At 46.0% G+C, this 27,258-nt stretch overlaps 1 pseudogene; it reads right to left on the reverse strand.

Moving 5' to 3' along the window:
• Positions 1 to 16,067: 16,067 nt before the first annotated feature.
• LOC139263538 (U2 spliceosomal RNA) lies at positions 16,068 to 16,302 on the reverse strand (annotated as a pseudogene).
• Between the last annotated feature and the right edge of the window lie 10,956 nt (positions 16,303 to 27,258).

Raw genomic sequence — 27,258 nt, forward strand, 5'->3', positions numbered from 1 at the left:
CCATCAGAAGAACCCACTGTGGTCAACGCCCAGCCCCAGGTCATGAGAGAGCCGGAAAGCACTGGGATTGTACTGATATGGTCAACCAGGGAGCACAGGGCTCCGGACTGTCTGAACTTGTAATATGGACTTGTGCCAAGAACTGGGGGGGCGGGAGGGGGGGGGTGCGGGGAATGATGTAATGTATGTACATAAGATCTGCTCACCAACAGGGGGCACGACTGTCAGAGGTCCAAGGGTCATAGGTACACTCGTGCTGGGCCCGGTATATAACCTGAACTTCTTGACTTCTGGAAGCCATTAAAGACTGACCAGGTTACACCTAGTCATTGGCTCACAGTACGCAGTTCATTGTATCATTTCATACACTGCAGGTTATACAGATGAGGAAAGTCTCAAGTTTAATATCTAGTCCTTGATAAGTTGGTTGATCTCAAATGGGATGATAGTAGGGTTGTAATTATTGGCTTCAAAGCCTTTAGCTAAGGAGTGGAAAATCTGCCTAGGTCACTGCTCCTAATTGCTAGCCAGTGACCCCTGATGGACCAAAGGATCAAACTGGGCTGTGATGCCTATCCTCATTGTCTAGGCTCATATATGGAGTGTGTTCATTGGACAAAGTTCTCAAGGGCAGCCAGAGTCCATGGAACTCTCCCGCAGCATGAGGAGGAGGGGGGAACACTGGAAGAAATGTTAATTTTATCAAATATTAGCAAAAAGAGAAATTCTACTCTTATATGCCTTACCGCTAACTTTTGCAAAGGACACCGTACTTGTTATGTATTTAACCCCTTGCAACCTGGATTACACTACCACCAGAGGGCCTACCTGTTGGAGCCCCAAGAGATCCCAGCATCCCTTGGGAGCACGATATATAAGCAGCCCACCCACGAGGTACCTGCACTCTGGAGTCTTATTAAAGGAGCTGAGGTCACAATTGCTCATTGTACACAGTACTCAGTTTCATCCTTTATTATGAACGCATCAATTGACGATGAGTTCTCAGAAGGGGATGATTGGGAGGCCTTCGTGGAGAGACTCGACCAATACTTTGTGGCCAATGAGCTGGAAGGGGACGAGATCACTGCCAAATGAAGGGCGATCCTCCTAACTCTCTGTGGAGCAACAACCAATGGCCTCATGAAGAATCTCCTCGCTCCGGTAAAACCAACAGCTAAATCCTATGAAGAATTGTGTATGCTGGTCCGGGAGCACCTAAATCCTAAGGAAAGCGTTTTGATGGCAAGATATCGGTTCTACTCGTGTCAACGGTCGGAGGGCCAGGAAGTGGCGAGCTATGTCGCCGAACTAAGGCGCCTTGCAGGACATTGCGAAGTTGAGGGATTCCTAGAACAAATGCTTAGAGACTGTTTGTACTGGGCATTGGCTATGAGGTAATCCTTCGCAAACTATTGGCTGTTGAAACTCCGAATCTAAGTAAAGCCATAATGATAACCCAGGCATTTATGTCCACCAGCGACAACACCAAACAGATTTCGCAGAGTGAAAAAGTTTCGGCCAGTACTGTACACAAAATAATGTCGTTTTCGAGCAGGAATATACATGGCAGAACGTACACGCTGGCTGCTGCTGCATGACCTCAGATGACCCAGGGTCCGCCATCAATCGTTAATGTGAGGCAGTTAACACCTTGTTGGCACTGTGGAGGTGATCATCAGCCCATCAATGCTGCTTCAAGCACTATGCATGCAACGGTTGCAGAACAATGGGACACCTCCAGTGAGCTGCAAACCCTGCAAACCACCACGTTGCAGAGGAAGATCGATCCACTGTGGATCAGGCTGAATTGGAGACTCGTACCGAGGAGTCAGAAATGTACAGGGTACGCATTCACCATGAAATGTCCACCAATATTTGACACTTTGACCCTCCAACACAAACACAAGTGGCAACTGACATCATGGTTGACCACGAAGCCGAACTCACCATCCCCAGCAGCCCAGCAAGGCCCGCTGCCCAGCAGCCCAGTGAAGAAATAACGAACTCACCCACACCCGCATTTATACCAAGATGATCGACAAGGGAGCGAAAAGCCCCAGAACGTCTCACCTTGTAAATAAGTGTACTATTGACTTTACGGGGGAGTGATGTTATGTATTTAACCCCTTGCAACCTGTATTACACTACCACCAGAGGGTGTCCCAAGGCATCCCAGCATTCCGTGGGAGCACAGTATTTAAGCAGGCCACCCACGAGGTACCTGCACTCTAGAGTCTTATAAAAGGAGCTAAGGTCACACTTGCTCATTGTACACAGTACTCAGTTTCATCCTTTATTATGAATGCATCAGTACTGACCAATGTGGTTTATCCCCTTTCCTTACACTAACAATCTGCATGGTTCATCAGAGTGAGACTGTCAATGTAGTGCAAATAATGGCAAGTTGTGAACAGTTTTGTTCTGTCCTCCCATTTCTGCAAGGAACTAGATCAATGCTCCTAATACTGTCCTTAGAGCTCATAAATATTGGGGAAGGACCACTTTCGTCCAATCAGTCTGGACTGAATTCCAACTTAACTTCGATAAGTGAATGGACAGTTCACTTCGATAAGTGAAGAGGTCAGACGCAGGCAGCGGAAGAATCAAATCAGCCCCACCCACCTTCCCCCGACGAATATTCTGTCCCATCTGTGACAGGGTCTGTGGCTCTCATGTTGGGACTGTTCAGCCACCAAATAACTCATTTTAGTAGTGGAAGCAAGTCTTCCTCGATTCCGAGGGACTGCCTATGATGATGATGATGAATCCCTTGCACAATCTCAGCACAGACCCCAGTATCTTCATAATAAATGATAATATATGGTATCTGTAAACTATTAGCTAGTGCAATTTTGAATATAAATTCATTGTGAAGATGAATGCATCAAAGTGATTAATGAGAAGGAAGTATCAGTCTGCCAGAGACATCCAGATAATATTAATAAGGACATCATATTTTGTTACTAAATTATGTTAATAATGGATTTTAACACCTTATTTCTCTACTTGCCAAACTGTACAGAATTCATTAACACTATCATAAAAAGCAATTATTTATGGGCAGTTTGGATAATGAGAAAAGTGTCAGTGATTCTTTTTTAATGCTGCAATTTACAATCAATGGCTGCCTTGGTGATTAAAAAAAGATACAGAGCAACAGATTTAAAGACAAACTACAAGATGTAAAGGGACATAACCAGGCTCAGTTTCAGACATTCTGTGTTTTTCACTTTAAAGAAACATCCCTAGATGGCAGGGTAGCACCCTCGTGATCCATCAATCTATGCCATAGACCAGAGTGGAAATAAGACCTGTCAAATCTCCAAAATAAACAAGCGGGGCAATTAGACAGCAATTCACCTTGATCTGTTCTCCAGAACGCGAAAAAGACAGTAACAGGCTGTACACGCCCACCCTGCCCAAGCCCGCCCTCAGCATCTTTTTACTGGCCTGATAGTGCATGGTGTGGGAGGGAGAAGAAAAGGAAAAGAAAAAATAACTAACACAAGGAGGTACGCTTTTAGTGAAAATCTTTTATTTGTTTTCCAATTTAGCCTCCCCATATCACAGATCAGTAATGTGGAAAGCCGCAAGTCACTGCCAATCTAATTTCCTGTTAAGTCTGTGTGAGCATGGGGCAGGAGCCCTTCCTCTTATTTTGCCTCCTTTCCTGTATATGTGCATGTTGGGAAGGAAGATGCGCCCACAATACCATGGCAGGACTCAGACATGCATAGTAAAGTTTGTTACTGAGACACAACTACAATTCCAACCTGTATAACATTCTTAATACTTAACTGCTTTTGTTTTTAAAAAAGTTTGACAAATAATGTTATCTTGGTTTGCAAAAACATACACAATGAGGTAAATCATATTGAAAAGCATAACCATGTCATTTGTGCTTGATGAATCAAAATTAAATTGATCCTCATCATTTCTGGCTCTCCTACCATCTCCCCTTCCCCGACGCTGCTCCCCCCCCCCACCCCCCGCCACCCTGAAAAGAAAGCATTCTGCTGACATATTTTATGAATAAAATTCTATTTTAAAATCACAAATGTATATACCTCTGCCAGCTAGTTCCTTCTGGTTGTTGCCAGCCACACTGTTTAAACTCTCTCTCAAGCTCTACTGAAAGTAGTGACTCATGCTGGCCTATTATATTGCTCTTTAGGACTTATTGTAAGTGGACAACTATTGGCAGTGTATTCAACTTGTGATTTTCCTGACCTGTGTGGCTGGGTGCCACAGCAGGTGGTGCATTTATCGATAGAGCCATCTGGAAGCCATGGATCTTTTGCTCATGTTCGCACTTTCTTCCCCTCTCCTTATCTTAAGCTGATAGGGTATAGTTCTACAGGTGCCAGCAGTCCTCTGGTCGCACACACAATCTTAATGCAGGAGCTCAAATAGTGAGTGCTGTTGTTTGACATCCTGGAGAGTTGTGTGTTGGACATAGAAGAAACATAGAAATTTACAGCGTAGAAGGAGGACATTTCAGCCCATCGTGTCCGTGCCAGCCGACAAAGTGCCGCACGGCCCTCGGTCAGCAGCCCTGAAGGTTACATATAAACCTATGAGCAAGAACAATGGCGGAAAGGTAAAGAGCACCCAGCCCAACCAGTCCGCCCCACACAACTGCAACACCCCTTACACTGAAACATTCTACACTTCATCCCAACCGGAGTCATGTGATCTCCTAGGAGAGGCAAAAAACAGATAAAAACTCAAGCCAATTTAGGGAAAAAAATCAGAGAAAATTCGTCTCCAACCCATCCAGGCGATCGAAACTAATCCAGGAGATCACCCTGACCGTATTCAATTCCCTGCAGTACTTACCATCAAATCTGCGCCGGCCAACAAGAGATCTTGGGGGCTTGGGGAGTTAAGGGTTTATCGTTGAACCTCTTTGTATCTTGGAGCAACAGACTTTCCAAGATAAAGAGGATGGCTTTGAAGTGGAAATAAGTGACAGTAATGACCTCAGCCATGAGTGATTAACTTTAGTGGCTCGGGTAATAAGCATAGGGAGAGAAATCCGTTAACTATAGTGTAGAAAGATAATGGTTAAAAAGCCTGTTCTTCAAAGAGGTTAAGAATAGCTATGCAAGGATGTCTTGTTTTGAAATCCCTTCATGGCCTCGCCCCTCCCTATCTTTATAATCTCCTCCAGCTCTACACCACCCCCCCCGGGATGTCTGCGCTCCTCTAATTCTGCCCTCTTGAGCATCCCTGATTATAATCGCTCAACCATTGGTGGCCGTGCCTTCTGTTGCTTAGTCTCTAAGCTCTGGAATTCCCTGCCTGAACTTCTCCGCATCTCTACCTCTCTTTCTTCCTTCAAGATACTTCTTAAAACCTACCCCTTTGACCAAGCTTTTGGTCACCTGCCCTAATTTTTCCTTATGTGGCTCAGTGTTTCATAATACTCCTGTGAAGCGCCTTGGAACATTTCACTACGTTAAACACGCTATATAAATACAAGTTGTTGTTGTTTAATTGAAATATCTTTGGAGTTAACAACACAACTGTTTACATGAATAAACTGTCATCAAAGGATTTGGGAATAGATACACCATGAGGTCTTATCTGTGACATATACCTTTGATATAGGCAAAATATGATGCATAAAGGAGCACAGTTTTCAACAGTTCTTCAGAGAACTCAAAAGATACAGAAAATGAAAATCTGCTGTGCTGTATTTCAATAAAGTCTGTTCCATACACTACACTGTAAAGTATCTTGTGTTTACTCAAAGCATGTTGTTGTGAACTACAGAAGAAAGGAAGTTCAGTACCCACAGTTGCCGTTTAACAATCATAAAGAAGTCACACATCTCCTGCTTCCCGATGAAGCTGGAAAGACGAATAACCTACAAGATGCCATGCTGCCTACACATCCACTCAAGCCTCTAAACTCTCATCGTCTTAAGTTAGCTACAGGCTCTAAACCTGATGCCATTTTTATACAAATTGTGGAAGTCTAGCCCAGTGCCCAAACTGCATGAAAAGTCTAGTGTGATTTAGTCTCTCAGAGCCACTGGAACAACTGAAAAATGTTTCCTAACGCCACTACTCCTACGGAGCAGGCCAGGGAGCAGAAGGAGCAGCATGGCGGCATACCACTTCAGGGAACAGCACGTGCTGGAGCAGGAGAGCAACGGCAGTGAAAAGGGGCGTCACCAAGATCCAGGTCCATGATTGGAGCATGGGCAAATACAGCAGGAGTTCAGGACTGGAACATCGGGTCCTTCATCGAAACACCTGTGAACTCATGAAAGCAAGTCATCCTCGTTCGAGAGACCGTCTATGATGATGAGTTAAGGAGGAACTAGTGGACGTTGCACATTTGATTTTCAAAAGGCATTTGTTAAGATGCCACACAATAGGTTGTTACACAAGATTAGGGCTCATGGAGTTGGGGTAAGATATTAGCATGGATGAGGATTGGTTTACGGACAGAAAAGAGAGAGTAGAAATAACTGGTTAATTTTTGTGTTGGGAGGGAGTAACTGATGGAGTGCCGCAAGGATCACTGCTTGGGCCTCAGCTATTTACAATCTATATGATGACTTTGATGAATCACCGAATATACTGAAAATATAAAGCTTGGTGAGAAAGTAAGCTGTGAGGAGGACGTAAAGAGGTTGGAAAGGGATATAGACAGGTTTAATGTGGGTAAGAAGGTGACAAATGGAGTATGATGTGAGGAAAGATAAAATTATCCACTATGTTAGGAAAGCAGAATATTTTTTTAAAAGATGAGAGACTGGTAAATGTTGGTATTCAGAAGGATTTGGAGTCCTTGTACATGAATCACATAAAATTAACATGCAGCTACAGCAAGCAATTAGGAAGGCAAATTGTAAGGGGGTTGGAAGTCTTGCTATAACTTATAAGGCTTTGGTAAGACCACACTTGGAGAACTGTGTACTGTTTGGTCTCCTTCCCTAAGAAAGGACATACTTGTCGGAGAGGTGGTGCTATGGAGGTTCACTAGATTTATTCCTGGGATGAGAAGGTTGTTCTATGAGGTGAGATTGAGTAGAATGGGCCAATGCTGTCTGGAGTATAGAAGAATCAGAGGTGATCTCATTGAAACATATTAAGTTGGTCGTGAATTAGTTCAGTCAGCTCATCATATGTCTTATCCTTGGCCTTCGTGGGTGCCAGCAAGTCCCTGACAAGGTGGTAGACCTCGGGCCCACAACTGGTCAGCAGTATACCTTGCGCTTCTCCGCCAATGTGTCTGTCTCCCCTGCCAGGTCGTTTGCCACTAAATATTGCTCGAGCCTTTCTGTGAAGGCATCTCAATCATCGCCCTCTGTAAAGTCTTTTAGTGTGCCAAAGCTAGCCATGATCGCGTGAAAGTCCTTATTCTCGTCGGCAGTTGTTATGTCTATGCTGTAGTTATGAATGACTCCACAAGGTAATGTGTTGTACTTGAACTGTAGTGACCTTGGTCCTTTATTCCAAATTCCAGAGTGCAGTGCAAGCATGGTGTGCAGCCTTTTATACAGTGCGCTGCCACCAGGGCAAGAAACTCCCGGTCTCCACCAGTTGCACCCTCTAGTGGTGCCAGCATGTGTGTACACGGTGTGAACCTTATTGCTAGTACATCAGGTAAACAAGTCTCCATCTTATACAATCTCCCAGTCACTACAATTAGTGTACATTCATAGTCAGCATATACAACATTTATGGATGTCATTTTCTTCGCGGATTCCTACCCATGATTTTTCAGCCTGGCTGCTTGAGTGCTGGGCTGATCAAGTGGGTTTGCTGCTCCCTTGATTGTCCAGGTAGGTCCATTTTAAATTCTAGAGCCTACATCGGTAGCCCTTCTCTTCAAGGGAGGGAAGGACCCTTTGTACGCGACAGTGCTGCACAGCCCAATGAGGTCTCCGCCCCATCTGCATCCTTTAGCGCTCGAAGAAGGAAGTACAGCACTTTTTGTAGCACTCACCTCCTTCCTGGAGTGCTAAAGTCAATTTTTTGAGAGTGGGGAAACAGTAGTGCCTGGCGCTAAGTTTCCCGGCTTTCAAAAGGTACCACTCCCAAACGGAACATTAATGAATTTCTCCCCCTAAGGGAATCAAGAGATATGGGGATAGGGCAGGAAAGTGGAGTTGAGATGGAAGATCAGCCATTATCTCACTGCATGGTGGAGCAGGCTCGAGGGGCCATATGGCCTATTCCTGTTCTATTTCTTATGTTCTTACGTTGACAGATGAAGAAGAAGTAAGATGCAATCAGGATGGGGAAGTGGTGAATGGAAAGTCAAGCATGTAGAATATGAAGTGAAGAAGGAGTGCTGAGAGCAACTGGTGATGTGCAAGTTCCAGAGGCACAAAGTGATCTGCAAGATAAGGGATGTTAGTTACCCTTAAAACAACAGCGCCCATCCACCCGTCCCCCGCCCACCCCCACCTCCTCTCGACACCAGGAATAGATACTGTCTGGGCTAGTATTGTTCTAGGATGTGAGAAGAGAATAGTGTTAGTTTGTAGCATGCAGTGTGCCCTTGTGATTATATGGTAAAGGATATGATGGAAGGGAATTGTTGAGAGCGCTGAGGGAGGGATTGTAAGGACAGTTTACAGATGTTGTTGAGAAGAAATGAGAAGATAAACAGCTTTACTCACACCCTTACTGTTCATGTGAGGTTATTGAACCCCTTCCGACACTGAAGCCAGGATGGGCTGCTTGTTTCCCGATCAGGTGGGCAGCCCATTATCATAGTGAAATGAGGCCTAGCCCTCACATTGGCGATATCTTCTTCCCACTCGCCAGATTTGTGACTTGAGTGAAAATCAAAGCATTAAGAATACTATCCTGTGACAATATTACTGAATTAATTACAATTCCTCTTTGTCTTCTTTAATGTATTGCAGCATTCGTAAGATTTTGCCCTCCATTTTCATATAACCTCTGACCAGAGCAGTGTTGTAAGTATGGTATCCTTAATCAGCATGCCAAAAGAAATCAAAAGCATATCATCTTTTGCTTTGTCTCTAGTCTTGTTCAAAGAGCTGCCCCACATATTCTTCACTGCCATTCCAATAGAGTATGTATAGATCAATAGTCTGTGGTTTTCCAAGTAGATTGGATGCACTCTCGCAGGACCTATAAATCACATTCACCATCAGAAACAATTATAGCCGTGACCAGCTAACTTCAGAATATATCTTGTTATAAACAAAATGGCTGAGTGCCAAGTAATTTGAATGGGCTTTTAATCAATTTGAAATATCCTGGAAAAGGCATTGTTACTTTATTGTTTTCATTAGGGGAGGGTTTCTATGCTGGAAAATGGAGCACCTTCAGTATGCATCTTCAATGTTGAATCCTCCCAGGTCACAAGAGATTAATGTGCAAAGTTAAAGCACATGGGATTGGGGGTAGTGTGCTGACGTGGATTGAGAACTGGTTGTCAGACAGGAAGCAAAGAGTAGGAGTAAACGGGTACTTTTCAGAATGGCAGGCAGTGACTAGTGGAGTGCCGCAAGGTTCTGTGCTGGGGCCCCAGCTGTTTACATTGTACATTAATGATTTAGACGAGGGGATTAAATGCAGTATCTCCAAATTTGCGGATGATACTAAGTTGGGTGGCAGTGTGAGCTGCGAGGAGGATGCTATTAGGCTGCAGAGTGACTTGGATAGGTTAGGTGAGTGGGCAAATGCATGGCAGATGAAGTATAATGTGGATAAATGTGAGGTTATCCACTTTGGTGGTAAAAACAGAGAGACAGACTATTATCTGAATGGTGACAGATTAGGAAAAGGGAAGGTGCAACGAGACCTGGGTGTCATGGTACATCAGTCATTGAAGGTTGGCATGCAGGTACAGCAGGCGGTTAAGAAAGCAAATGGCATGTTGGCCTTCATAGCGAGGGGATTTGAATACAGGGGCAGGGAGGTGTTGCTACAGTTGTACAGGGCCTTGGTGAGGCCACACCTGGAGTATTGTGTACAGTTTTGGTCTCCTAACTTGAGGAAGGACATTCTTGCTATTGAGGGAGTGCAGCGAAGGTTCACCAGACTGATTCCCGGGATGGCGGGACTGACCTATCAAGAAAGATTGGATCAATTGGGCTTGTATTCACTGGAGTTCAGAAGAATGAGAGGGGACCTCATAGAAACGTTTAAAATTCTGACGGGTTTAGACAGGTTAGATGCAGAAAGAATGTTCCCAATGTTGGGGAAGTCCAGAACCAGGGGTCACAGTCTGAGGATAAGGGGTAAGCCATTTAGGACCGAGATGAGGAGAAACTTCTTCACCCAGAGAGTGGTGAACCTGTGGAATTCTCTACCACAGAAAGTAGTTGAGGCCAATTCACTAAATATATTCAAAAGGGAGTTAGATGAAGTCCTTACTACTCGGGGGATCAAGGGTTATGGCGAGAAAGCAGGAAGGGGGTACTGAAGTTTCATGTTCAGCCATGAACTCATTGAATGGCGGTGCAGGCTAGAAGGGCTGAATGGCCTGCTCCTGCACCTATTTTCTATGTTTCTATGTTTCTATGTTTCCACAGGTTAGATGCAAAGTGCAGTTCTGTATTCTGCCACAACAATATCCTCAGAAAATAGTTCCAATTGCATCTGTGTGACATTTCTGTTCAGCACATTTTGTGGTCTCTCTCCGTAATACTAGCAACTTAGTACCAATGAATAGATAGTTTTGTGCTGAAATTTTATGCCCATTAAGAACCAATAAAGAGTACCTCAAATTAATTTCACTTAAGCCCCTTGTGAAATTTGTGACACTTGTGGGAAGAGGTCTTTTCATCCTATTGAAATCAAATACACTTCCCAGATGTGCAAAGATAATATTCGAGTCTAGCCTTTTTTATTTTCAATGGCTTTTAAAAATGATCTTGGGTGCGAAATTGATGAAAGCCTCCGCCCGCCCAAGTGCCGCCCAAAGGACCACTGATGGCTGCCGAGGTCCCAGACGGTTCTTTGGGCAAGACTTTCGTCACCCAGGTTCCTTGAAGGTCGAAGGGCGATAAATCTGCGATGTATGCCATCAATCTGGTCGGCAGCCGGTGGGAGCTCTCAGTCTTGGCGGCAGAGGCACTTGCCACCCAAGTGCCACCGAGGATGGAGTCGGGCCCAGGGAGAGTCGAAGAATGAAAAATAAAAAGCATCAAAAACAAAAAAAAAATCTGATAACCTTCAGGGGATGCCATCCAGGTAAGTACCCATAAAGAAATAATTTAAATGAACTTCACTAACCTTTTTTACAGCATTTTCACACTTACCGTTGAGGTCCACTAACGTCCTGCATAGAACGGTCTGCACCTGGGCAGAATCGGAACCAATGTCCTCGGGGGAGTGTTTGCTAGTGCTGTTGGGGAGGAGTTAAACTAATATGGCAGGGGGATGGGAACCAATGCAGGGAGATAGAGGGAAACAAAAATGAGGCAAAAGCAAAAGACAGAAAGGAGATGAGGAAAAGTGGAGGGCAGAGAAACCCAAGGCAAAGAACAAAAAGGGCCATTGTACAGCAAAATTCTAAAAGGACAGAGGGTGTTAAAAAAACAAGCCTAAAGGCTTTGTGTCTTAATGCAAGGAGTATCGCAATAAGGTGGATGAATTAACTGTGCAAATAGATGTTAACAAATATGATGTGATTGGGATTACGGAGACGTGGCTCCAGGATGATCAGGGCTGGGAACTCAACATCCAGGGGTATTCAACATTCAGGAAGGATAGAATAAAAGGAAAAGGAGGTGGGGTAGCATTGCTGGTTGAGGAGGAGATTAAGGCAATAGTTAGGAAGGACATTAGCTTGGATGATGTGGAATCTATATGGGTAGAGCTGCAGAACACCAAAGGGCAAAAAACGTTAGTGGGAGTTGTGTACAGATCTCCAAACAGTAGTAGTGATGTTGGGGAGGGCATCAAACAGGAAATTAGGGGCGCATGCAATAAAGGTGCAGCAGTTATAATGGGTGACTTTAATATGCACACAGATTGGGCTAACCAAACTGGAAGCAATACGGTGGAGGAGGATTTCCTGGAGTGCATAAGGGATGGTTTTTTAGACCAATATGTCGAGGAACCAACTAGGGGGGAGGCCATCTTAGACTGGGTGTTATGTAATGAGAGAGGATTAATTAGCAATCTCGTTGTGCGAGGCCCCTTGGAGAAGAGTGACCATAATATGGTGGAATTCTGCATTGAGATGGAGAATGAAACAGTTAATTCAGAGACCATGGTCCAGAACTTAAAGAAGGCTAACTTTGAAGGTATGAGGCGTGAATTGGCTGGGATAGATTGGCGAATGATACTTAAGGGGTTGACTGTGGATGGGCAATGGCAGACATTTAGAGACCGCATGGATGAACTACAACAATTGTACATTCCTGTCTGGCATAAAAATAAAAAAGGGAAGGTGGCTCAACCGTGGCTATCAAGGGAAATCAGGGACAGTATTAAAGCCAAGGAAGTGGCGTACAAATTGGCCAGAAATAGCAGCGAACCTGGGGACTGGGAGAAATTTAGAACTCAGCAGAGGAGGACAAAGGGTTTGATTAGGGCAGGGAAAATGGAGTATGAGAAGAAGCTTGCAGGGAACATTAAGACGGATTGCAAAAGTTTCTACAGATATGTAAAGAGAAAAAGGTTAGTAAAGACAAACGTAGGTCCCCTGCAGTCAGAATCAGGGGAAGTCATAACGGGGAACAAAGAAATGGCGGACCAATTGAACAAGTACTTTGGTTCGGTATTCACGAAGGAGGACACAAACAACCTTCCGGTTATAAAAGGGGTCGGGGGGTCTAGCAAGGAGGAGGAACTGAGGGAAATCCTTATTAGCCGGGAAATTGTGTTGGGGAAATTGATGGGATTGAAGGCCGATAAATCCCCAGGGCCTGATGGACTGCATCCCAGAGTACTTAAGGAGGTGGCCTTGGAAATAGTGGATGCGTTGACAGTCATTTTCCAACATTCCATTGAATCTGGATCAGTTCCTATAGAGTGGAGGGTAGCCAATGTAACCCCACTTTTTAAAAAAGGAGGGAGAGAGAAAACAGGGAATTATAGACCGGTCAGCCTGACATCGGTAGTGGGTAAAATGATGGAATCAATTATTAAGGATGTCATAGCAGTGCATTTGGAAAGAGGTGACATGATAGGTCCAAGTCAGCATGGATTTGTGAAAGGGAAATCATGCTTGACAAATCTTCTGGAATTTTTTGAGGATGTTTCCAGTAAAGTGGACAAGGGAGAACCAGTTGATGTGGTATATTTGGACTTTCAGAAGGCATTCGACAAGGTCCCACACAAGAGATTGATGTGCAAAGTTAGAGCACATGGGATTGGGGGTAGTGTACTGACATGGATTGAGAACTGGTTGTCAGACAGGAAGCAAAGAGTAGGAGTAAATGGATACTTTTCAGAATGGCAGGCAGTGACTAGTGGGGTACCGCAAGGTTCTGTGCTGGGGCCCCAGCTGTTTACACTGTACATTAATGATTTAGATGAGGGGATTAAATGCAGTATCTCCAAATTTGCGGATGACACTAAGTTGGGTGGCAGTGTGAGCTGCGAGGAGGATGCTGTGAGGCTGCAGAGCGACTTGGATAGGTTAGGTGAGTGGGCAAATGCATGGCAGATGAAGTATAATGTGGATAAATGTGAGGTTATCCACTTTGGTGGTAAAAACAGAGAGACAGACTATTATCTGAATGGTGACAGATTAGGAAAAGGGGAGGTGCAAAGAGACCTGGGTGTCATGGTACATCAGTCATTGAAGGTTGGCATGCAGGTGCAGCAGGCGGTTAAGAAAGCAAATGGCATGTTGGCCTTCATAGCAAGGGGATTTAAGTACAGGGGCAGGGAGGTGTTGCTACAGTTGTACAGGGCATTGGTGAGGCCACACCTGGAGTATTGTGTACAGTTTTGGTCTCCTAACCTGAGGAAGGACATTCTTGCTATTGAGGGAGTGCAGCGAAGGTTCACCAGACTGATTCCCGGGATGGCGGGACTGACCTATCAAGAAAGACTGGATCAACTGGGCTTGTATTCACTGGAGTTCAGAAGAATGAGAGGGGACCTCATAGAAACATTTAAAATTCTGACGGGGTTAAACAGGTTAGATGCAGGAAGAATGTTCCCAATGTTGGGGAAGTCCAGAACCAGAGGTCACTGTCTAAGGATAAGGGGTAAGCCATTTAGGACGGAGATGCGGAGGAACTTCTTCACCCAGAGAGTGGTGAACCTGTGGAATTCTCTACCACAGAAAGTTGTTGAGGCCAATTCACTAAATATATTCAAAAAGGAGTTAGATGAGGTCCTTACTACTAGGGGGATCAAGGGGTATGGCGAGAAAGCAGGAATGGGGTACTGAAGTTAAATGTTCAGCCATGAACTCATTGAATGGCGGTGCAGGCTAGAAGGGCCGAATGGCCTACTCCTGCACCTATTTTCTATGTTTCTATGTTTCTAACTCCAGCCGACTCCCGCCTACATGAATATGGCATCTCAGCGGGCGGGAGACTACTTACACGCATCAGCCGTTCACTGATGTTGGCGGGCATTTCCCAGCGGCTCGCCCCTCCCGCCCGCTCCAGGCCATGAAGAAAGTGCCACTGAGCGGTTCGACGAGAGGAATGTTGGCGGCAGTGGGTGACAGTCGGTGGCAGTGGGCGGTAAGGCCATCAATTTCGGCCCCAATGTCTTTTAGTAATTGGGTGTAGGTGGCTGTCAGATGAGGACAAGATCAATCTTAGATGTGATGACTGACTCCTTACTGATGTATATTTCTACATCTTCTGCTTTGAACATTCTCTGGTACCTTGCTGAACTTGTGTGCCTAGACATTACTGCGGATGCTGGAAATCTGAAATAACTTTCATCTGACGAAAAGTCATCGACGGAAACGTTAACTCTGTTTCTCTCTCCACAGATGCTGCCTGACTTGCTGAGTATTTCCAGCATTTTATGTTTTTATTTCAGATTTCCAACATCTGCAGTATTTTGCTTCAGCATTGGGTGTGATGACCTCTGCCAACACTCAATGTCTAGGCACACAAGTGACGAATAATTACTTCAGGAAGGTACCAGAGGACGTTCAAAGCAGCAGATGTAGAAATATTCATCAGTAAGGGGTCAGTGTCTTCTGAAAGGAAAGGTGGGGTTAGGTAAAGGAGAAATTTTGTGAAATAAAAATGGCAACACACTTCCCATCACTAGGAAAATAAAAAGCATTGTAATTTATGATTGAAGCTTATTCCAATAATCAATTATATTTTTCCCTATTTTTGATCATTAGCTTTTCACATTCAGTTCCCTTCAACTCATGGCTTATTCACTACTTGAAACGAAAAGCACATGATATTGTTGAAAGCCTCTACTGATGTCCGCTCCATCAAACTGAAAATGCTGGCTCCAGCTGAATTCCAGGGAAATATTTTTCAAGTAATATTTTTTGTACCACATCACCATGATAAAAATGATTGATATATGATAACTCAATGGGGCTGGCGAAAGTTTCAGGAGTTGAATATGTTTGAAGTTTTTTCACCTTTAATTTATCTGATAAATATATGACCTGCAAAGTTTTTTATTAATGTGCTTTATTCACTGCTTGAAAACAATAATGGGTGCAAAGTTAGATCAAAATTGAACCCTGACCTCTTCCAAGCAAAACTAGGTAACCTACATACGGTACAACCTGCTTTGCATTACACACAGCTGCGGTTACCGGGGAATAGATTGAGTAAAGTAGGCCATTTGGATGAAAAGAATCCAAACTCTCTCAAGATTAAAATTTGCCTCTTCACCCCACTTCATTTATCTTGTTTAAAAACACCACATTTAAAAAAAAATTAGAACTTGACAGCTTCAGTTTAATCTGAGACTATTTGATGTTTGCCATCTTGAATGAATAGAAGATTAAATAGTGAAATCACACCCCCAGGATTAGTGGACATTTTGGAACTGTTTTTTTTTAAATTCGTAGCCAATCGTTCCAATTCTTTGTCAAATCACAAACGCCAGAGGTCACCTTGCACATGCCAAGGATCACTCTGCGCCAATGCTCTTAGCCAAAAGGCCTAGAGCCACTGCACCATTCCTGGAAGTACTGCAATACCAGGTTCGTGCCATGGAGGTGGATGGGTCAGGTCCCCCACACACCTCCGTGGAGGTGGATGGGTCAAACCTCCCCACCCACCTCCTGTTTCCAAAAATGCAAGCATATACCTTCCTGACCAGGGAGAAACCACCCGGAGGTCATGGTGGCTGGTCAGAAACGGTACTACACTTGATCTTAGCCAAAAGGCCGAGAAGCGATAACTGTTGTTAATGCAGTAACTGTTATATATGTAAACCTGTAAATACCTTGTGCAGCCACAAGAGGGCTCATCCCCTGAAGTCCCAAGGGATCCCACAATCCCTTGGGAGCACCTGTACTTAAGGAGGTCTCACAGGCTGGAGAGGCACTCTGCAATAAAAGACTAAGGTCACACATTACTTTGAGCTCATAATATCTAGTCAGACTCTTTATTCATACATAACAACTGACGATGAGATACAGATGACGAACCCAACAATGCAACGAACAGTGGGCATCCTGGAGAAATTTTCGGAGGGAGATGATTGGGAAACCTTTGTGGAGCGACTCGATCAATACTTCGCAGCCAACGAGCTGGAAGGAGAAGCGAACGCTGCCAAACGAAGGGCGATTCTCCTCACCATATGCTGGGCACCAATGTATGGCCTCATGAAAAATTTTCTTGCTCCATTGAAACCCACAGAGAAATCATACGATGATTTGTGCATATTGGTCCGGGAGCAACTGAACCCGAAGGAAAGTGTTCTGATGGCGAGGTACCGGTTCTACACCTACAAAAGGTCTGAAGGTAAGGAAGTGGCGAGCTATGTTGCCAAGCTAAGATGCCTTGCAGGACATTACGAATTTGAAGGACATTTGGAGCACATGCTCAGGGACTTCTTTGTACTTGCTACAAGTATTATGAACAAAGTGATGTTGTCTTCAAATCGCAATGCACAGGGCAGGCCCCACATGCCTGCAGCTGCACATCCGCAGATGTCTCAGAGTCCACCATCAAGGCTGATGAATGCAAGGCCATTCACACATTGTTGGCGCTGCGGGGATGATCATCATTTCCATTCATGCCGCTTCAAAGGGTATATTTGCAAGGGCTCTGGAACAATGGGACACCTCCAACGTATGTGCAGGCAAGCTGAAAACCCTGATAATCTTGCAAACCACCATGTTGCAGAGGAGAACAGAACCATGGCAGATCACAATGAACCAGAGCCTCAGGCCGAGGAGGCAGAAGTATATGGGGTGTACACATTTACCACAAAGTGTCCCCCGATAATGCTGAAAGTTGAATTAAATGGACTCCCAGTGTCAATGGAGCAGGACACGGGCACGAGCCAGTCCATTATGAGCAAAAAGACTTCCGGTAAATTGTGGTGCAGCAAGGCCTTAAGGCTAGTCCTGACTCCCATTCTCACTAAACTGAGAACTTACACAAAGGAACTGATTCCCGTAATTGACAATGCTACGATAAAGGTCTCCTATGATGGAGCGGTGCACAAGCTACCACTCTGGGTGGTACCGGGCGATGGTCCCACGCTGCTCGGCAGAAGCTGGCTGGGAAAGATACGCTGGAACTGGGATGACGTCCGAGTGCTCTCGTCCGTTGATGACACTTCGTGTGCCCTGGTCTTAAACAAGTTCCCCTCGCTGTTCGAACCAGGCATCGAGAAGTTCCAAGGAGAAAAAGTGTAGATCCACCTAATTCCGGGGGTGTGACTCATCCATCACAAGCTGAGAGCAGTACCGTACATGATGAGAGAGAGGGTGGAGGTCGAGCTGGACCAGTTGCAACGAGAGGGCGTCATTTTGCCGATCGAATTCAATGAGTGGGCCAGTCCAATTGTTCCAGTCCTCAAGGGAGATGGCACCATCAGAATCTGTGGTAATTACAAAGTAACTATCAATCGTTTCTCCCTGCAGGATCAATACCCACTACCAAAGGCAGATGACCTATTTGCGACGCTGGCAGGAGGAAAGACGTTCACGAAGCTGACCTCGGCCTACATGACACAGGAGCTGGAGGAATCATCAAAGTGCCTCACCTGCATCAACAGGCACAAAGGTCTCTTCATTTACAACAGATGCCCATTTGGGATTCGATCAGCTGCGGCAATATTCCAGAGAAACATGGAAAGCTTACTGAAGTCGGTTCCGCGCACCGTGGTCTTCCGGGATGACATCTTGGTTACAGGTCGGGACACAGTCGAGCATCTGCAGAACCTAGAGGAGGCTCTTATTCGACTCAACTGCGTGGGACTCAGGTTAAAACGCTTGAAGTGCGTTTTCCTGGTACCTGAAGTGGAGTTCCTAGGGAGAAGAATCACGGCGGACGGCATCAGGCCCACTGATTTGAAGATGGAGGCAATCAAAAAGGCACTGAGGCCACAGAACGTGACAGAGCTGCGGTCGTTTCTAGGACTCTTGAACTACTTTGGTAAATTCTTATCGGGTCTCACTCAGCACACTGCTAAAACCACTGCATGTCTTACTGCATAAAGGAGATGAATGGGTATGGGGCAAAAGCCAAGAAAATGCCTTTGTAAAAGCTAGAAAATTGTTATGCTCAAACAAATTTCTTGTGTTGTATGATCCATGCAAGCGTTTGGTACTAGCATGTGACGCGTTGTCATACAGGGTGGGGTGTGTATTGCTACAAGCTAATGAATCTGGGAAATTGTAACCGGTTGCCTATGCATCCAGAAGGCTGAGAGAGCCTACAGCATGATTGAAAAAGAAGCATTAGCGTGTGTTTATGGGGTAAAGAAAATGCATTAATATCTGTTTGAGCTCAAATTTGAATTGGAAACTGACCATAAGCCACTGATATCCCTCTTTTCCGAAAGTATGAGGATAAATACTAATGCATCGGCCTGCATCCAGAGATGGGCGCTCACGTTGTCCGCATAAAGTATGCCATCCGCCACAGGCCAGGCACAGAAAATTGTGCCGATGCTCTCAGTTGGCTGCCATTGCCCACCATGGGGGTGGAAATGGCATAGCCCATAGATTTAGTCATGGTAATGGAAGCATTCAAGAGTGAGCAATTACCCGTCACAGCCCGACAGATTAGAACCTGGATGAGCCAGGACATCTTACTGTCCCTCGTAAGAAACTGTGTGCTTCACGGGAGCTGGTCCAGTGTCCCATTGGAAATGCAGGAAGAGATAAAGCTGTACCAGCGGCGCAAAGATGAAATGTCTATTCAGGCAGACTGCCTTCTGTGGGTCAATCGGGTAGTGGTCCCCAAGAAGGGTAGGGACACCTTCATCAGTGATCTCCACAATACTCACCCAGGCATTGTAATGATGAAAGCAATAGCCAGATCCTACCTGTGGTGGCCCGGTATCGATGCGGACTTAGAGTCCAGCGTGCACAAATGTAACACATGTTTGCAGTTAAGCAATGCATCCAGGGAGGTGCTACTAAGTTTATGGTCTTGGACCTCCAAACCATGGTCCAGAGTCCATGTCGACTATGCAGGCCCGTTTTTGGGTAAAATATTCCTAGTGGTTGTAGATGCGTACTCCAAATGGATTGAATGCGAGATAATGTCGGCAAGCAGGTCCGCTGCCACCACTGAAAGCCTGCAGGCCATGTTTGCCACACACGGCCTGCCTGATGTCCTTGTGTGCAACAACAGGCCATGCTTCACCAGTGCCGATTTCAAAGAGTTCATGACCCGTAATGGGATCAAACATGTTACATCTGTCCCGTTCAAACCAGCATCCAATGGTCAGGCAGAGAGAGCAGTGCAAACTAGAGCTTGAAGAGGGTAACTGAAGGCTCACTGCAGACTCGCCTATCCCGAGTTCTGCTTAGTTACCACACGAGACCCCACTCACTCACTGGGATTCCACCCGGTGAACTGCTCATGAAAAGGGCACTTAAGACAAGGCTCTTGTAAGTCCACCCTGATCTACATGAACAGGTAGAGAGCAGGTGGCTTCAACAAAGTACATATCATGATAGCGCAAATGTGTCATGTGGAATTGAAATCAATTATCCTGTATTTGTGTTGATTATGGACAAGGTCCCAAGTGGTTTCCCGGCACCGTCGTGGCCAAAGAGGGGAGTAGGGTGTTTCGGGTCAAACTTTCAAATGGACTCATCCACCGGAAACACTTGGACCAAATCAAACTCAGATTCACGGACTATCCAGAGTAACCCACACTGGACCCTACCTTCTTTGACCCCCCAACACACACACCAGTGGCAACCGACACTGCGGTTGATCATGAAGCAGAACCCATCATCCACAGCAGCCCAGCAGGACTCACCACACCAGGCAGCCCAACAAGGCCAGCTGCACAGCAGCCCAGCAAGGGCCCAACAAATGATTCACCAAAACCAGCACTTGTACCAAGACAATCAACCAGGGAAAGAAAGGCCCCAGATTGACTCACCCTGTAAATAGTTACACTATTGACTTGGGGTGGTGGGGGAGTGTTGTTATATATGTAAACCTGTAAATACCTTGTGTAGCCCCCAGAGGGCTCATCCCCTGGACTCCCAAGGGATCCCACAATCCCTTGGGAGCACCTGTACTTAAGGAGGCCTCGCAGGCTGGTGAGGCACTCTGGAGACCTGCAATAAAAGACTAAGGTCACACTTTACTTTGAGCTCACAGTATCTAGTCAGACTCTTTATTCATACATAACAGTAACAATGCTAGATTTTAAACTTTTGTGCAGAGTGCCCAAAAATGGGCATTATTTCCGGCGTGGGTGGTAAAAATGGGTTTTCAGATCGCCGGCTTGTCCCCCATTCTCAAGTCCCTCGTCTCCATTTTTAAATTTGGGCATTACCACAAGCGAGATGCAATGGGCGTTAACGTTAAATCTCTCTGACCTTCTGCCGTAAAGTGTCGGCGTCCTTAGCAATGGCATGGCAACGCTCGTTTCCCGCGATTCAGGAGGTCAGGGGGTCATCATTACATGCGCAGATGAGGAGACAGAGGGAGAGAGAGGGAACTGAGAGGGACTGAAAGTGTGTGTGGATGTGGTGTGTGCTTGTTTGGCTGTTGTGGGAGGTATGAGGGAGATTCACCAACGGCAAAAAACCTACTAAGCACGAAGAACATAGTTGGCACCGAGTTTTTGTCCAACAACTAATATATAACATGGAAGGTGTTATGTATGCATTAAAGGTTCAAACTGAGTACTGTTTAACTAAGCAAGGTACAATCTTGCTTCTGCTTTATGTTGGCACAAAGTGCTTGACTCACAAAATGGCTGGCCTTTTATACCATGTGCATGCTGCTCAGTGGCCTCCAACAATGACACCATCTGGTGGCTACAAACAGCATGTAGATACATGACAATACCCATCTCTGAGATCTTATCACAGTCTTTCACAGGTTAAGACGGTCCGGTGCTTTACGCTCCCGGGTTGACCGTCTCAGTTCGATTCCGGCCTTAGGTGAGTGTGCGGAGTCTGTTGTGGCTGGTGGCTGGATGGCTGACTTGTTGGGGGTGGCAGTGACCATGTCAGGAATTACAAGTCCATTTTTATTGAACTAGTCCGTGATAGAAATTCCGGGTTCACTGATGACTATTGAGTCCACTAAAGGCTGCTGGTAGGTTGATTGGTCGTCGACGGTTTCTTCATCCGACTGCTCTGGCTCATCTGTGTGTCTCAGCTTTGTTTGATCCATGTGTTTCCTGCAAGTTTGCCCATTCTTGAGCTTGATAACAAATACTCGGTTGCCCTCCTTGGCCATGACCATACCAGTGATCCATTTGGGACCCTGACCATAATTCAACACAGGAGCATTAACAGAAATCTCACGTGACACAGTTGCGTGATCATGGTACCCTTTTTGACTCTGTCTTCTGTATTCAACATGATTACTTAAATCTGGATGTACAAGCAATAACTTGGTCTTAAGATCTCTTTTCATCATGAGTTCAGCAGACGAGTGAGTGTGTGGGGTCTTGTCCTGTAACTCAGCAGTATGCAAGACAAGTGGGTCTGCAGTGACCTTGGGTTACTCTTCTCATGCTTTGCTTGATAATTTGTAATGCACGTTCAGCTTGCCCCGAGGACGCAGGCTTGAATGGTGCTGACCTTACATGTTTTATGCCATTAAGTTTTACAAACTCCTGAAACTCCTGACTAGTGAAGCACGACCCATTGTCGCTCACCACTATGTCAGACAGACCATGTGTCGTGAACATGACATTGAGTTTCTCTACAGTTGCCATGGACATATTGGATAACATGATTATGCATTCTATCCACTTTGAATAAGCATCCACCACCACTAAAAACATCTTGCCCAGGAAGGGACCTGCAAAATCTACATGGATCTTGGACCAAGGTTTGGATGGCCATGACCACAGACTCAGCGGCGATTCCGCTGGTGCCTTGCTGAGCTGCATGCAGATGTTGTACTGATGCACGCATGCTTCTAGCTCAGAATCAATTCCTAGCCACCATACATGGGACCTGGCGATGGCCTTCATCATCACTATACCAGGATGTGTGTTGTGTAACTCACACACAAACTTCTCTCTCCCTTTCTTTGGCATCACAACTCGATTGCCCCACAATATGCAATCTGCTTGAATAGACAGTCCTTGTGACGAATGTACGGTTTGGCCTCCTCGCACATTTGCTTCGGTATGGCAGACCAATACCCTTTGAGGATGCAACCCTTTACCACCGATAATATCGGGTCCTGGCTGGTCCAGGTCTTAACTTGTTGAGCCGCGACAGAGGTACCTTCACTCTTAAAAGCATCCATGATTAACATTAAATCTGCCGATTGTGGCGTTTCCACCTCCGATGTGGGCAACATCAACCGGCTCAAATCATCGGCACAATTCTCTGTGCCAGATCTGTGGCGAATGACATAATCATAGGCAGATAATATCAGCGCCCACCTTTGGATGCGGGATGAAGCGTTGGTATTGATACCTTTGCTCTCGAATCTCAGACCGAACAGATATTGATGCATCGTTTTAACATCGTACACACAGGCTAAAGCTTCTTTTTCTACCATACTGTAGGCTCTTTCTGCTTTAGACAAACTTTTGGATGCATACGCGACAGGGTGACGGTTCCCCGACTCATTGGCTTGTTGTGACACGCAACCAGTTCCATATGACGATGAGTAATAGGCCAAAACTAAACATTTCCATGGGTCATAATGTACCAACAGCTTGTTCGAGCAAAGCAGATTGGTGGCTTTCTCGAAAGCTCTCTCTTGCTATGTGCCCCACACCCAGTTATTGCCTTTTCTCAATAGCATGTGCACTGGTTCAAGTAAGGTGCTCAATTTCGGTAGGAAGTTACCAAAGTAGTTGAGTAGACCCAGGAACAAACACAGCTCCGTCACGTTCTGCGGCTTGGGTGCATTCTTGATGGCTTTGGTTTTCACGTCAGTAGGTCTGATGCCATCAGCGGCAAGTTTCCTCCCAAGAAATTCGACCTCCAGTGCCATGAAGACACACTTCGAGCATTTAACTCTGAGTCCCACTCTGTCCAAACGCAGTGGAACCTCTTCCAGGTTGTTCAGATGTTCCTTGGAGTCACGACCGGTGATCAGGATGTCATCTTGGAACTCGACGGTTCTGGGAATGGACTTCAGTAGAATTTCCATATGGAATATTGCTGCAGCCGAGTGAATTCTAAACAGGCACCTGTGGTAAATAAACAGTCCTTTGTGCATGTTAATGCACGTAAGTCTCTTCGACGTCTTGACCAACTCCTGCGTCATATAGGCCGATGTCAAGTCCAGTTTTGTGAATTACTTCCCTCCGGCTACCGTCACAAACAAGTCATCAGCCTTCGATAATGGGTACTGATCTTGTTTCAAAACCCTGTTGATCGTAGCCTTGTAGTCTCCACAGATTCTGACTGTGACATCACTTTTCAGCACAGGAACAATGGGGCTAGCTCATTCATTAAATTCGACCGGTGATATGATCCCTTCACGCTGGAGTCTGTCCAGTTCAATTTTGACCTTCTCCCTCATCATATACGGCACTGCCCGAGCTTTATGATGGACGGGTCTTGCATCTGAGTCCACGTAGATCTGCATCTTGGCTCCCGTGAAGTTGCCGATACCCAGTTCGAATAGCGAGGGGAATTGCTCAATGCTTGGGAACATGTATCTTCCTCCGATGACAACGCCTTTATGTCGTTCCAGTCGCATCTGATTTTCTCCAACCAGCTCCTGCCGAGCAGCGCTGGGCCATTGCCTGGAACAATCCACAGCGGTAACTCGTGAACTGCACCGTTATATGACACATTAATTTGTGCACTGCCAATCACCTTTATCAGTTCTTTGGTGTATGTGCACAGCTTGGCGTTAACAGGGCTCAGCCTGGGCCTCTTGGTATCCCACAACTTATTAAATGCCCTCTCGTTCACGATCGATTGACTGGCCCGGTTCCATGACTACCGGTATCCCGTTAAACTTCACATTAATCAAAATTGGTTTACTCTTGGTTATGAAAGAGTTCAGTCCATACACCTCCTCCTCTGGCATCTCGGATTGCGTATCCGGATCCGCACTAGTCTGACTCTCCTCCTCCATGTGGTGTGTCGCAGCTCGCTTGCTCATCTGTGGACACCTGTGCTGGAGATGCCCCACTCTCAGACAGCCTTTGCAACTATATTGCTTAAATCGGCACTGCTGGTGCCGATGATTTCCCCCACAACGCCAACACGGAGAAGTCGGATACATTCGCGCTGGCGGACTTTGGGCAACCACAGGTTTCGCAAACGCAACCGGATAGGCCCTGCCATGTGCCACTCTGTCAAATGCCAAATCAATCGCATTTACATTACTTGCCGAGGTTCATTTCTTCACCGATATTTGGTTTAGGTTTCTGTCCGTCGTCATACATGATTGAGTGATCTGGATGGCCCTTTTTAAATCCAACTCCTCCACTGCCAGAAGTTTGCACAGGATCACCTCGTGGTTGATACCGATAACAAAGAAGTCACGCAGCATGTCTGCCAACACCGTCCCAAACTTGTACGGTCCCACTAGACGTCTCCGGTCGGCAACGAATTCCGCAGTGCTCTGGCCCTCTGATCGAACGTGTGTATAAAACCTGTATCTCAAGATGATGATGCCGTCGTCTGGCTTAAGGTTCTCCCATACCAATGTACACAATTCCTCATACGTTTTCTCTGTTGGATCACAAGGCATGAGTAGATTCTTTATCAGATCGTAGATCTTAGAACCGCACACAGTGAGGATCACGGCCCGGCGCCGATCTGCATTGTTAACCCCCTTCATTTTGTTGGCCATGAAGTACTGGTTCAAACTGCTCACAAAGTCTGCCCAATCTTCTCCCTCCACGAATCGTTCTAAAAATCAAATCGTGCTCATTTTGCAAACAAAGGTTCATGTATACTTGTCGCCAAATGTTATGTATGCAATAAAGGTTCAAACTGAGTACTGTTTAACCAAGCAAGATACAACCTTGCTTCTGCTTTATTTTGGCCCAAAGTGCCTGACTCAGAAAATGGCTGGCCTTTTATACCAGAGCAGGACCATGTGCGTGCTGCTCAGTGGCCTCCAACAATGACATCATCTGATGGCTACAAACAGCATGTACATACATTACAGAAGGAATGGAGGAGGCCCTGGAGTTGGTAGCCAGGAACACTGGTGGCAGAGGGCTCCCAGTGGTCCCGGAGCACGGCACTGCACCCTCAGGTGCCGCACCCCCATTGCCAATGACACATGAGAGCCAAGAGCAACATCTTGCTTCTGGCTCGGAGCACGTTCCCACCTCAGGACAGTCCTCTCCCGTATCCGTCCAAGCAGTGGTTCGGCCATCATCTCCCCCCCGCAATGAAGCAGCGCCTGAGGAGTTCCTTGGCCAGGCGACGTGGAGTCAGAGGGGGAAGGGGAAGGGGCAGAGGTGGGGAGGAGAAGTGGGGGGGGATGGGGGGTGGGAGGGTTGGTTTTTACTGAAATACTTATGATTTCAGAAAAATGTTTGGTTTAAATGTTTTTTATTTAACAAAGCCTTGTTGCGCATTGGCTCAGATAGCTGCACCATTACAAACCAGTGATTCTTTAAAATCAAAGGGTATAATTACACTTAACTTCAATCAACTTAAACTTTAACTGTCACCAAGGTGATGCCCACCATTGATGTATGACCTGCACACCCAGCAGTGTGTCAGCCTTGTAAATACCACTAATGTTTTTTCAGGCAAAGTGTTCATTTATGAGTTCCTGACGTAAGAGTCTTGCAGCTATCATGTCACCACGGGCCCTTTCATGCGGTCTACAGTGGGGCGGGGGCATGGCTTCAGCATCAGCCTGATTGTTGGCCCGATGTCAGCGTCCACCTCCTCGTCCTCCTCTTCCTCTTTCTGGTCAGGTGGGCTGTCAGACCCTTCTGGCAATTCTTGTCCCCTCCTGATAGCCAAGTTGTGCAGCATGGAGCACACACCAGAAATTGAGCTACCTGCTCAGGGTGGTATTGGAGCTTGCCTCCTGGGTGGTTCAGGCATCAAAAGTGCTGCTTAAACACACCAATGGCTTTCACCACAATTTTGTGAGTGGCTCTGTGGCTCTCATTGTATCGCCTTTCATCTTCGGTGCAGGTGTCACGCAGGGGGGTCATCAGCCAGGTAGCGAGGCCATATCCTTTGTCACCAAGCATCTAGCATTGACCTTGTGGCTGATTGTTAAACAAGTCAGATGCAGCGCACTCACACAAGATGTGAGCATCATGGATGCTGCCCGGAAATTTAGCATTCACTGCCAGTATAATTTGCTGGTGGTCGACTATGAGTTGCACATTCAGGGAGTGGAATCCCTTGCGGTTCCTGAAAACCCCTGCATCCTGAAAAGTTGCCCGCATCGTGATGTCTGTATAGTCTATTGCTCCCTGCACCTTGGGGAAGTTAGCAATTCGGTAGAATCCTAAAGCCCTCTCAGTCTGAGCCTCCCTGGTCATAGGGAAGCTGATAAAGTCCGTCCTGTCTAATGCAGCAATGTGTGGCTTGCTGAGACATACCGCAAATGTCACCAGCTGAGGCCTGAAAAGAACCCGTGGCGTAGAACGACAGTGCCATGGTGACTTTGACCTCGACGGACAGTGCAGTACTGATGGTGCTGGCAAGCTGCAGATCTCCCCTTTTGAGCTGGCATACCTCAGTGAAAACCTCTTTGTGGAAGCGCAGTCTCCGAAGGCAGGTGTT

This window comes from Pristiophorus japonicus, chromosome 4, assembly GCF_044704955.1.
Source record: "Pristiophorus japonicus isolate sPriJap1 chromosome 4, sPriJap1.hap1, whole genome shotgun sequence".
NCBI lineage: Eukaryota > Metazoa > Chordata > Chondrichthyes > Pristiophoridae > Pristiophorus > Pristiophorus japonicus.